Source organism: Coturnix japonica, chromosome 2, assembly GCF_001577835.2.
Source record: "Coturnix japonica isolate 7356 chromosome 2, Coturnix japonica 2.1, whole genome shotgun sequence".
NCBI lineage: Eukaryota > Metazoa > Chordata > Aves > Galliformes > Phasianidae > Coturnix > Coturnix japonica.
The window spans coordinates 76471807-76484247 of NC_029517.1; the positions used below are offsets into that span (position 1 = coordinate 76471807).

Here is a 12441-nt window from a genome sequence, read left to right on the forward strand (position 1 = left end):
GATTTCTTGTAAAAGGTAGCATTCAGAACCCTTTAGCTTGTAATTAATGGGATTACAAGACATGGTGAATTAGAGTTACAGATTCAGATCTGCAAGAGTGTGAAATTATGGAAGTTAAAGAGTTTACGAGAACTAAACAACCCAAATACTCCAGCTGTTTTCACATGCATTGGAAAAAAAGTGAAAAGCAATTTCTCTGCCTTTAACTAACATACACCTAAAATAAAAAAACACACCAAGCAGCAAAAATATGAAATCATACATTATTAAGGTACCAATCTCTTCCTCAACAGAACGGAAGACAAAGAACAACAAAAACAAACAAACAAACAAAAAGTGGGAAATGTTAGTCATATTGTTTAATGTTGTACAGAAAAGTTCTAAGATTTTTTTGCTTTTTGTGTTTTTTCTTTTCTTTTTTTTTTTTTTTTAAAGGACGTAGAAGACTGTTAGTGCAATTGAAAAAAAAGTCCCGTCACTATAGCCAAGCAGCCAACCAATCATTGATATCATCAGAATTCTCCAAAGCCCCTTCCAAAGAAAACATTCTCTCACATTTTAATGACATTTAAAAACATTTTAATGAATATATTTTTGCTTATGTGACTGATTTGCTTTTCCTCTGAATTCAAGACAAAGAAAATGGCTAATGTACTGCAACGATGCCTCAGTTCCAAGTCTGTACTCATCTATTCAGAAGACCATATATTATAACTAATTTATCAGGATTTGCAGTTTTTACCTAGCAGCCTTGGGGCTTTAACGAAAGCTTATTATTTATGTGCATAGAGTTCAGACTGTTGAACTGAGGCTCTTCTGAGGCATGGGATCTCTTCTAAAAGTTTTTTCTCATCTTCTGTTCAACAGAGAAAGTCTGTATCTATCAATTCATCTTTCCTAGGCGACTTTGAAACCACAAAATATAAATGAATTTGTTTCTTGACTCATCACTGAGTCCTTCCATATATAGAGGAGAATCTTAGAGAATACAAAAAAATGTCAGAAAAATTAGGGGTTTTTTTTCCTTTAAATTCAAACAACCAAGCAAGGACAACTCTTCCCATTTGCCTTTAGACCTAAAATATAGGAAAAATCAATCTGGCGGCATATCAGGTATCTCACAGTTATCTATCCTGTTGATTTCTCACCCTGCACCTTGTTTCTAGTGTTTCAGCATTCATGAGTATAAAGAGTCATGATTTGTAGATGACCAGATATCCCGCATTGACATTGGTGAAGCCTTCACCTGATTCTCTCAGTTACTGCAGACAATAGTACCACTGAAACACCAACCAACCACACGGGTAGTAAAACCTCCTCTGTCCAGATCTACAGCATGACTAAGTACATACCAGGGATAAGCTCGATATGCTACTGAAGATTTAGAGCTTGAGAAAAAAACATCAGTAACTAGCAAAAAAAAAGCTATTGCTCCCTCTGCAGACATGCATACTTCAAACAGCACATCTTTATGTTGTTTCAGTTAGTCTCTTTGAATGGAAAACCACAAAATGGCCTCCTTTGAAAATAAAAGCATCCACATGGCAAGTTAGAATTAAACGCTCAAGAAGCTTTACTGTCACTTCTTCGGCCAAGAGCTTTCTTGTCAGGAAAACAATATAATTTTTTTCTTTTTCCAGTCAAAGCAGTTTGATTTTTTGAACAGGATTTGAAGCTCTATAATAATATCCTCAAGAGGCTCAAACACTCTATGGTCTTGAGTGGTTGAAGACACCAATCTATGAACAGTTCCTAGAAGAACATAGCCACGAAAGCATAGGCAGCACTGGCTGAAGAAGGAACAAAGCATTGAGAACACTTAGTTAATTCTTTCAATATGTCAATTGTGAGATAAAAAAAGGCAGAAATTGTGAAGTACATACATGCTTGCACAATACACGGGGAATGCAATAGCACTTATCTGACCAATCCTTAATTGTATGTTAGTTTGTAGTTTCTATTCCCTTATTGCCGTAATGTGTTCCAACTCCAAGCCGCATTTCAAATGAACATGACAAAAGAGGAAAGAGTCAAACCTTGATTTGTGCTGCTTCTGGAATTTCAGAAAATTCATTTTTTTTTTTTGCCTCCTCCTTCAAAATTAATATGAATTTCTAGCTTTAAATAAAACAAGAAAGAGAACTCACAGGACATGAGAATGGTTGCTATAGTATAATCAGAAGATCAGAAACTTTACAAGAAAGCATAATATTAAATTTCAAGTGTGATTTTACAAACTTTATAAAGACCAAATATTTTGGAAAATTAACCAGACTTTAATAGTAATAAAGCAGTAATACTTCACATTTATACTGTGGTGTACAAAGAGGACACTAGGGTGTTCAAGAAAATATTAAGGAAAAAGGAACCTTATGATTTGGATCTTCAGATCAGATACAGATTAATTTTCCATGTGCTCGGTTCTCTGATTTGATTTTAGTTGAAGACTGTTCTGCATCTATTACTTTGTAGATTTACTATATCACCTTAGTATTTTTTGATCTTTTGTCACTCACACAGAGCCACCGAAGTACAAGAAACAACCAATCTACAAAACTCCAGCCTTTCATGCAAACATTTAACTTCCACATCCTGTACAGTGATCTAGATGTCTTCTCTCTAAGTTCTGGTTCTGTATTATGCAAGAAACTCCCCTGAAACTCCACTGGAAGTGATCCCATGACCCTACTACCTTCACTACAAGAAGCCAAAAAACCATTTTTTCTTTTGCTGCTTTCTAAGCTCTGCCAAAGGTGGAGAACTCACAGCCACCATACAGATACTGTATGTTTTTCACAGTACAGCAACTTTTATCTTGTTGGACTGCTTTGACAAAGCACAAATCCCAGTGGCTTACTGGGGCTTGCATATTTTGAAGGAGCCATATGATGGGAAGACTAAACTTTGAGAGGCAGAGGCACAATAACAGGAAGAAAAGAAGAGAATAACATGGTACTTACAAGGGGTGGGTGGTAGGAAAGAGAAACCATTTTTTCCTTACAAGACACTTGTCATTTAAATTAGCCCAACTATCTTCTGAAACACAACCAAGTCCTTGTTGAACATCTCATAAAATAGAGCACTCCTCCTTTATATTTCTCCATTTATGATACAAATGAGGATAAATAGCTGTGGCTTTGGAGGGGGAAAAAAAAAAAAAAAAGAGGAAAGTAATCTTAACCAAAATATGACCTTAGCAGATCCAATCTGATTTCCACTACATTAGCCTACGGATGCTTATGCAACTGCATAGCACAGCAACTGAGAGACGAAACAATGGAAGTTTTAAGGTTTTATTTATTGCTCGTTCTCAAAACATTCAATCGCCATCATGCTTCAACTGCCAAATCTAAATTAGAGATGTTAAAAAAAAAAAAAAAAAAGTACTCTTCAGGGGAACATTATAGAGTTCTATAGAGAGGTGTGAGCTCAAGGAGATGGAGCATCTGGCTAGAAACCAACTTGCCTATAATTCCAGACCAAGTGGACCCATATGGATAGCTTTTAGAAAATCATAAGTGATAACAAGTAGAAAAATTTTCTACTTTCCATGTTTAGACTCCTTTTGGTTTTTTTTGGGTTTTTTTTTTGTGTGTGTGTGTGTGTTTTGTTTGTTTGTTTGTTTGCTTTGTTTTGTTTTTCTGCATTAGTAATTAAACTGTACTTACTGCCATTAGTAGATTACAGAAACTTCCAACCAAATCTAACAGTTCTCATAGAACCTAATCACTTTCTTACTTGTTCACATTTACCAACATTTTCCCTTCTCTTTTGGATGGATTTCTATGCAGTATTACAAAGCATATCAAAAGCTGTTTTGCTAATATATTAAGCACACTACAGCAGTATCTTCATCTATTATTTGAAGGCACAAGAACTATACACCAAATCTCAGCCTTAAGCTTTAAGCCTCAGGCTTAAAGCAGATTAGAATTAGTAAAGTGAAAGGTCAAAAAGACTAACACTTAAGGTTACATTATGTCCCACACCTATAAAGTGCTGGAAGCATTTCATCATTTACATTTATGCTAGCATACTAACTCTCTACATTGTTCAGCAGCTATTTTATGAATCTCTGTTAGCTGTTGATCAATTACACATGTAACCTCATCTCTCACATAAATTTGACATAAATCATATATTTATAATTTGCACAGCTTTTCTTTTTTTTTTTTTTTTTTTTTTTCCTTGTTTTTTTTTTTTTTTTTTTTTTTTTTTGTCCCTTGTATTTTTGTTCTGAATTATTAGGCAGTTCAAGGCTGCTTCCTTCCTTTGGTATTACCTGACAATTGAACACATACAGGATGTTACTTCAACTGTTAATACCAATACCTCACACTCCAGATGTCAGGAGGTATTTTATAATTTTTCTCTTTCCTCATCAAAATTTAACAGTGGAAAAAATGGGAATCAAAGTTCATTACCTGCTCTCTGATCTACCCTGCTTTTATATAAAATTAATAATTCTCATACTTAAAAATCTGCGTGGTTTATGAAAAGTGAATTTAAGGGGCCTACACACCAAGAAACTGAGATCTTTTTAGTGAAAATTAAGAAGCTTTTGCAAATGGTATCACTCACATTACCAGTGTGAGCTAACTCTAGAATCCTGCCCAGCATTTTTCTTGCCATTCCTCTAACCTCAAACATAGCTATCACATCTTCAACTAGTATCTCATCATAAAATTAACTGTATGTTCTTACTCATGTTAACTAAAAAATTTTGTCTTTTTGAAGTGCATTGTTAAGTCATTTTTCCTAGTGCCAAGTAGCACATCACTATCAGAACCCACAATATTCTCAGATAGATTTATGCTCAATCCATCAAATGTCACAGTCCTCTAAATACCATGTGCTATTAATCCTACTTTACTGCTAAACTGGAAAACACATATAGTAATTAAACCCCTGAAGAAAATACAGGACCTGGGGAAAAGACAGTCTGAAGACAAAAAGGGAGAAGGTTGCAAACCCAGTGGATACTAGACTATGATTCGGGATGAGGTACATTCTGCTCTCATCCTCCTAAAAGAGTGTTACTGATAAAAACATTGCACAGGCAGACATATATGTTAGGATAAAGCCACAGTTATCATTTATGCACTTAAATCTATTTAACTGAAAATACAAAGGGGAAGAAACAAAAATAGAACAAACAGACCAATCCCCATGACACACTCTGATCACGGTGGATGAACAACGAACTGAATATTTCCATCTGGACAGGAGTGTCATCTCAGTACTATGTGATATATTAGCCAAAAGTTGAGCACGGGTTTCCAGTTTCAGCCCAGCATTAGACTGGCATTAGAGATGCTGATTTTGATAGGAAAGTAAATTTGAAAGTCTCCGTTCAAATGCAGTAATATAATAAAGCAAAATAAGACATAAAAAAAACTTACAAATCATTCAAAAACATGAGTTTTCATAACATGCTCTGTCCAGTTCTTTCATTGCATGAATTCTGTGCTGAATAGGCTGTGTCCCTGAATAGCCTTGCTTCACTTGCATCCAGCAGAAAGGTATAATATACTATACTATAATGTTGAGTGAAGTTTGGGTATTTTTATTTCCCTGCTCCTCTTTATTTTTTATTTCATACTCTTAGTTTTACTTTAAATACAGGAAAAAATACAAATAAAGTCCAAACTGAAATGATAAAGATTTACTATTTCAACAATCAAAAATCAGACATAATTTGCACTTCTACTTCACAGAAGTTTGATCATGCTGATTTTAAGATTTGCCTGTTCACAAACACATTAAAAAATCAGAAATATTCTGTCCCTTCCCAGAATCATAAAAATGAAAATGAAAAAAAAAAAATAAATAGAATGACCAAAACTATAAGCAGTATTACCTATAATACAAAAGATCGCATTTCTTTTCTTGCCTGCCACTGGTCTGATCCATGGCCCATTCACTGCCCTATTGTTTCCATTTACTGGTAAGTTACCTGGGAACATCAACATCTTTTCAGCAAATATTTTTCAGATGTACAGATAAAAAGTGGAATACAGAAAGGAGAAATGCTTTTATATGGATGATTATTACATCTAAAGGCATAGGCTTAAATCAAATACTAGTGTCAAAACAGTGAAGTGAGAAATCATAAACATTTGATAATTGAGGGGAAAAAAAGCATTGCATTATGGATTTACTTCCATTTTTTTCTCCTAAAAAAATTCTATACTCTAACCACCTATCTTTTTTGTTACTTCTGGCTTAGAGATATCGTTTTGTATTAGAAGTTTTCAAAATCTGTTTTTTGAATTCAGAACCATGACCAAGAAGAATGTTCTTAAATTACTGAGGGTTTTCCGCATCACAACTGCTTTACAAGGTCATTTGCACTACTTTCTGTGATATTCCTGCGATATACTGCTCTAGACAGAAGGTCACACGGATAAAAATTCACAGATAGGTTTCATGACTAGTCTTTTTTAAAAAATACACCTTTCCTAATTCCTCTTTGCTGGGACACCATTTGAATTGACACAGCTCAAAGAAAAAGACTGCACATGGACATAACTGAAAACTATAACTGCTGATGAGTTATTGCACATCAGATGCATTTCAGTAAGTCTTCCATGTGCTCTTGACCACAGCAGATATGACTCAGTCTTAGCAACTTTTGTGTCAGTGAGAAAGGTACATTATCTCACCTTTTCCATGCACTCAAAAAAGAAAAAACAATTTCTTCCAAAGCCATTAAAGTGGAAAGTGCGCTGCTGGGCACATGGTACTCATTCTGTTCTGTCCACAGAGCGGAACTGCCGTACTGCTCATGTGGTGAGTATTATCCAATGGCACTGATCAGCATTAAAAAATTATCTCCTATTTTGACACAGTTTATTAAAAATAATAGTAAAATTCTACTTCACAAAGTAAATTGAGAAAAATACTGCTTATAGGTTGCATAAAAAAGCAAATGCAAAACACACAGGAAGATGCCTCTTTTTGAACCCCTGAATACAAGTATCCTCCTGCAAAAATAATATCCCTTACTATAAACATTTACTTCATTTTTCACCTTTTCTTATCAAGAGGAAGGTGTTTAAGGGCAACATGTTGCCTATGCTCCCTAGGCTGGGAAGTATTCTGAGCTCGTCTCTCTCTTTCAAACTGAATAATCTGGCCCAGTTTTCAGAAACTGAACATTGACAGCTTCTGATGATTTTAACAGAGACTGAGAATGCATCTTCCTTACAGTTTCTACAAACTAACTTTACTAGTTATTCTAATCACCTTCCCCTTGTCCCTGAGAATCTGGTGCTCATTCTGTTTCAGATGGCTTTGAACTAACACACAATGAATCCTTGGATGAAGTCTAGAAAATTCATGTAGAGAACACTCTTCTATAAACTAGTTACAGCTTGAATCTCCTATACATTAGGAAAAGATCTTTACAAATAAATTTCTACAGTGTATCGAGAACTAACAACTGCTCTTGTCTCCTCCTGTCTACTTTAAATTCTTGATCCTTTTCCCCATTTAGTCACAAGACAGAAAACCATATCCTAGTACAGATAACTCTCATGTGAAATACTAGAGGCAATGTGCAGCCATGGAGAAGAATACACATTGCTTCCATATTATTCTTTCTGAAAAGCTAAAACAATAGTGATGTGATACAATAAATAACTCACAGTTCTGCAGTGTCAAAATGTGCAAAAGAGTAAAGGGAGAATAAATTTTCTGCTATAGCACAGCTAAAGTTATAACGACTTGCAAGTTGAGGAATCTACCTTATGTATATATAATTTATAAATGTAATTTATTATATATACATAAGTTGCTATAAAAGTAATATCTTCTGGTCGTCTCCATCAAAACTACAATAATACAACAATACTATTTGATAGAGTAAATTCTCAGCTACAAAATATTGTTTTTCAACATAATCACCACCATTGGCCAATTCACATGGATGAGCTCTTCATTTTGTAGCTATGCATCATCATCTGGAACACAACTTGTATTTCATGTCCTTGTTGTTCAGTACCCACACCTCATATCCACTGTTTTATCTCCATAAATGTTCAGCAAGTACTGATGAATGTCAATCAATGCCATTTTTTTCTACATGGAGAAATAGCACACCTTTGCTTCACATGCACCTCCATGTCAGACACCATTTTGTCAGAGTACCCCTCTACTGCAATTTGTCATATGGCAACAAAATGTAACAGAACCTTCATGGGAAGGTTCCATCTCTACTGCTATACCACCAACTTCTGCTTCTGACATTGTGGGCAAATAAAATAATATAGGACGCATTACTTTCAGAGTTGCACTTGTACATAAAAGTATTCCCACCTACATATGTATACTTGTATGCATACAAATAAAATAGGAATGGGTAAATGTATTCCTAGAATGAAAAGAAATGTGTATTTCCTCGTAGCTTCCCTACAAAGATGCATTTCCATGGCCTTCACATTATCTAGATCCATCCCAAGAAGATTCTGCAATGAGTCTCCTGCAACTGACATAAAAAATTAGAGTTTTGATTCAGGAAAGACTTAGCACACTGCCATTCTGTTAAGCACTTACTTGAAGTATTTAAGTGCAAAACACCGTCAAAGTTATGGACAAGGCTGAGCAATTTTCTTGAACAGTGAATTTTTATTTGAGTGAAGGTTATAAGAATGAATACATTTATGTTCTCCTTCATCTGAAAACAAGACCGTGAATAACAAACAAGACTGGGGATCAGGGATGACAATATAGCAAGTGTCAGAGGAAGAAGGAGATCTGCTAGATTACAGGTAGGAATTGATACGTGCTATAATGGCTTCCTGAAACTGAAACACAAATAGCAGTGTGGGCACTTAGTACTCAGTATTGGGACTGTGTTACATATGTCACCCACGTAATGGTGTTTCATCAGAGCAACAGCTTTCACATCTAAATCAAACAACATTGCAGAGGTGAAGCTTTGTAAAGACCAAGTTTGATTTAGTGAAATGTCTGAGCTACCTTTCAGAAGAAATATAATGTTTATGAAGGAATAGAAAAAGCCAGAGCAAAACCTGGCCCACTACATGGCTGGGATTCTGTGATAATGAACTCTTCCTAGCAAGGAAGAAAAGGTCCAATGTGAACAGTCACACTTGAAGAATTCTGATATTGCAGACTTGGACCTACCTGTTCCAGAAATGACAGATTTAGCATGACATTAAATGTGAACTAGAAACCTTAGAACAGAGGAGAGGAAGATAAAAATTTACACTGCTGCCTGGAAAAGTGATCCTTACTGGAGACCATAATTTAATTTTAATTAATATACACTTCTATCTTACAAAAACAAAACAAAACAAAAACAAAACAAAAGGATGTCCCTTCCAACCTGCACGAAGGTCCCTTCCAACCCGCACGAGACTATGATACTATGATACTATGATGTTAAATTTTAAACTATTTGATGTAAATTGTACACACAAAGCCTTGAAACACATAGATCTGGTTCCTATCTTTTTTCCAGTTGAGAAGATAAAGTGTACAAGAACAATAAAAATGAATAAATCAATGAGCTTCAATTATGAAGCAGCTTCAGTGTTTGTGAAAAAAAATGAAATTTCCTTTCTTCAATGACTACTAAAATTCTGTGAATGAAATTTAAGTGCTCATTAGTGTGAATTCTTCTCTTAAGACTGTACTGCTCAGGAAGTTCAAGGAATTTCCTGTTTAGCAACCAGTGAGATCAAACATAATGGTCTATACTGATTAAAAACAAATAAATGCCCACTATCAATTAGAGATGTAACAATACAGACATTACCAAGCCTTGAAGACCATTAAGGAGTCTTGTGTCCTTTCACAGGCATTCTACTATTTCAATATACATCCTTATCTGTAGGCTAGATACTGCTCTTGGCAGTATCAAGAAGATTTTCCAAAAGTCAGGTTAAAACAGGCTATCCCGAAATAAATTAAGCTGAAAAAGTTAATGAACACTTTTCTAGTGTTTACATTCTGCTTCACACCTGGCCTACACATTGCTAAGGGAGAAACCAGACTGAATTTCTGCCAGCCAATGTATCTATCCTCTCATGCCAGTTCTAAATGGGAAGAAGTTATGGTGCCAACAGAAAGACCCTTAGTGCCTTTCTGACTCAGTGGGATAAATCACATCCTTCAAAGTAGTTCTGGGGACAGCCAATGGGCAGATCTCTCTACTCCCATTCTCCCAAGTCATGTTCTATGTGACCATGCACATGGTAAGAAGTGGAAGCTGCATATTTTTTTTCATCAATGTAGCTGTTAGAGTTCATAAAATGCCATCACCTCTGAAAGAAATTTTACTGTGGCTCCACACTGCAAATATTTGAACTTCGTTAGCTGAGGAAAAAAAAAAAAAATAGTTAAAAAATGTATTTTAAAACCAGCTGCAAGTTCCAGTTCTTCTACCAACCAAGCAACTTGTTCTGTAACAGATGCATTAAAGCAGTCATCATGTTACACTCACTGGGAATATGCCTAAGCATACACATGTACGTATACATGTTTGAATGCATACACACACACCAAAGCTATAATACACGTGTAAATTTCATTCTGTATTTACTTATTTGCTGTAAGCACCATTCCTAGTGGAAAATAGACCATGTCTCCTTTTCAAGGGAATGATTAGGACCACATGTTTCACTGACTTATGTTGAGGACCTTGCTGATATTTTCGAAACCAAATTACTAACAGCATACTAAACATTTCCCTAGTGGAAACCACTGGCTACTAATTTAGTGAATATGAATACATTTGTCCCTAAACATGCAGGTAATCATCATATAAAGCCAGAGGCCTAAAATAAGTACATATGGGGCAGAAGAGACCAAGGTTCATACGTAATAGTAACATATTCTATAACCAAACAACTTTGTTTATCTGAGAAACCCAGTATTACATCACTTTTCCTAAGGAGAATATAAACAGCACATTTTTGAAGAAACAGTTACTTAATGTGCAACTTGTCACCACTATCAGCATTAACATTATAAAATACATGTGGAAAATCCCTTGAAGCAAACTTCTGCAAAGCAGATTCTTCTCCAGTCTGGGTCAGAGGGTGTGTATGTCTCTGAAGGAAATGCTATCTGCCTTTCACACACCCACTCACTGCAGGTCACAAAGCAGAACTCACTGTTGTGATGTGTCTACTGCATGCGTGGCATCAGCTCCTTGAAGGAAAGAAATCACTGCTCAATCTTGGGCAGGGATATGTGCCTTATAGAGAAAACCAGCAAATCACACTTCAGTATATTAAATAGTACTCATGAAATTTCAAACCAGGATTTCAGAAGTACTTTGCAGACAATCACCAAAACAAGTTTCAGCAAGGTAAATATTACTAGCCATATTATGTAAATATGGAAAACACAGAAGGATGGAGCTGAAAAACTTAAAGTCACTCCAAATGTCTGTGGAAGTGACAAGCGTTAGAATCAAGTTCCAGACTCAGATTTTGGAGCTACCAGACTCCAACAGTTAAGTCTGAATGAATGTTGCACATCCTAATCTTGCAAGGTGCCAAATGTCTCCTGGCCTTAGATAAAGTCTTTCATTTCTCTTTGACTCTGTGTGTTGTGCTGATGACATGTCAGGGCAGACAAGCTGGACAGTTTGTCACAAATTCTGTTTTAAGAGATTAAATTAACTTTTACAGTAAGTGGATATGAACATACCCTGCATTTTGCAGCAGGTAATTCCTGTGCAGCATCCTGAAGAATTAATTTTACTCTAACCATGTTTTCTAAAAGCAAGCAAACCTCAGTCTTTGCCTAATAAACATTTCCTAGCACAGGTTAGCCAAGAAGATATAAACACAACTGTTTTACTATAGCTTTGTCTTATAAGCAAAGGTTGATAAATGATATAAATTCTGAGATTCAGCAGTAGCAAATATTAGAATACAACAATTACAATCCTATTTCTTTTAATTCCATAGTCTTAAATCAAGAATGCAGTCCTTAAGCTATTCTATTATTTTGTCATTTATGGTATCATACATTTTTTTAAACTGTTCAAATTACTCGTTTCCGTTTAATGGTTCTCAGTTTTTCAGAAATAATATAATCTGCATCACTTCTTTAATCAAAGAAAGAAGTGCTACAGCTCAAAAATATTAAGAGCAGCAGAGTAAATGGATGAGGCACCAAACAGATACATAAAGCCAAATGACAATTTACATATGGCAAATAAGTCATTTTAAAGTCATTAAAAGATTATTTTGGCAGTCAGACTTGATGTTTTTTTTCATTACACTGCATACCCAAAGCTGCTGGCTAAAGACACATATTGGTGGGAAGCAGTAATGGGTTAATAAATGATGGTATTCTATTAGATAATACTTCTACAGGTTTGCATCTGAAAGTCATAACATAACCTTTTATTTCATGTGTCACTGTGACAGAAGGTTTTCAAGGCAGAGTTCTTGAAAC

At 35.3% G+C, this 12441-nt stretch overlaps 1 protein-coding gene across 4 annotated transcripts in view; it reads right to left on the minus strand.

The window, feature by feature from the left end:
* Positions 1 to 12441, minus strand: part of SUGCT (succinyl-CoA:glutarate-CoA transferase) — a 331487-nt gene that overhangs the window by 157697 nt on the left and 161349 nt on the right. The gene's annotated exons all lie outside the window — the stretch shown is intronic.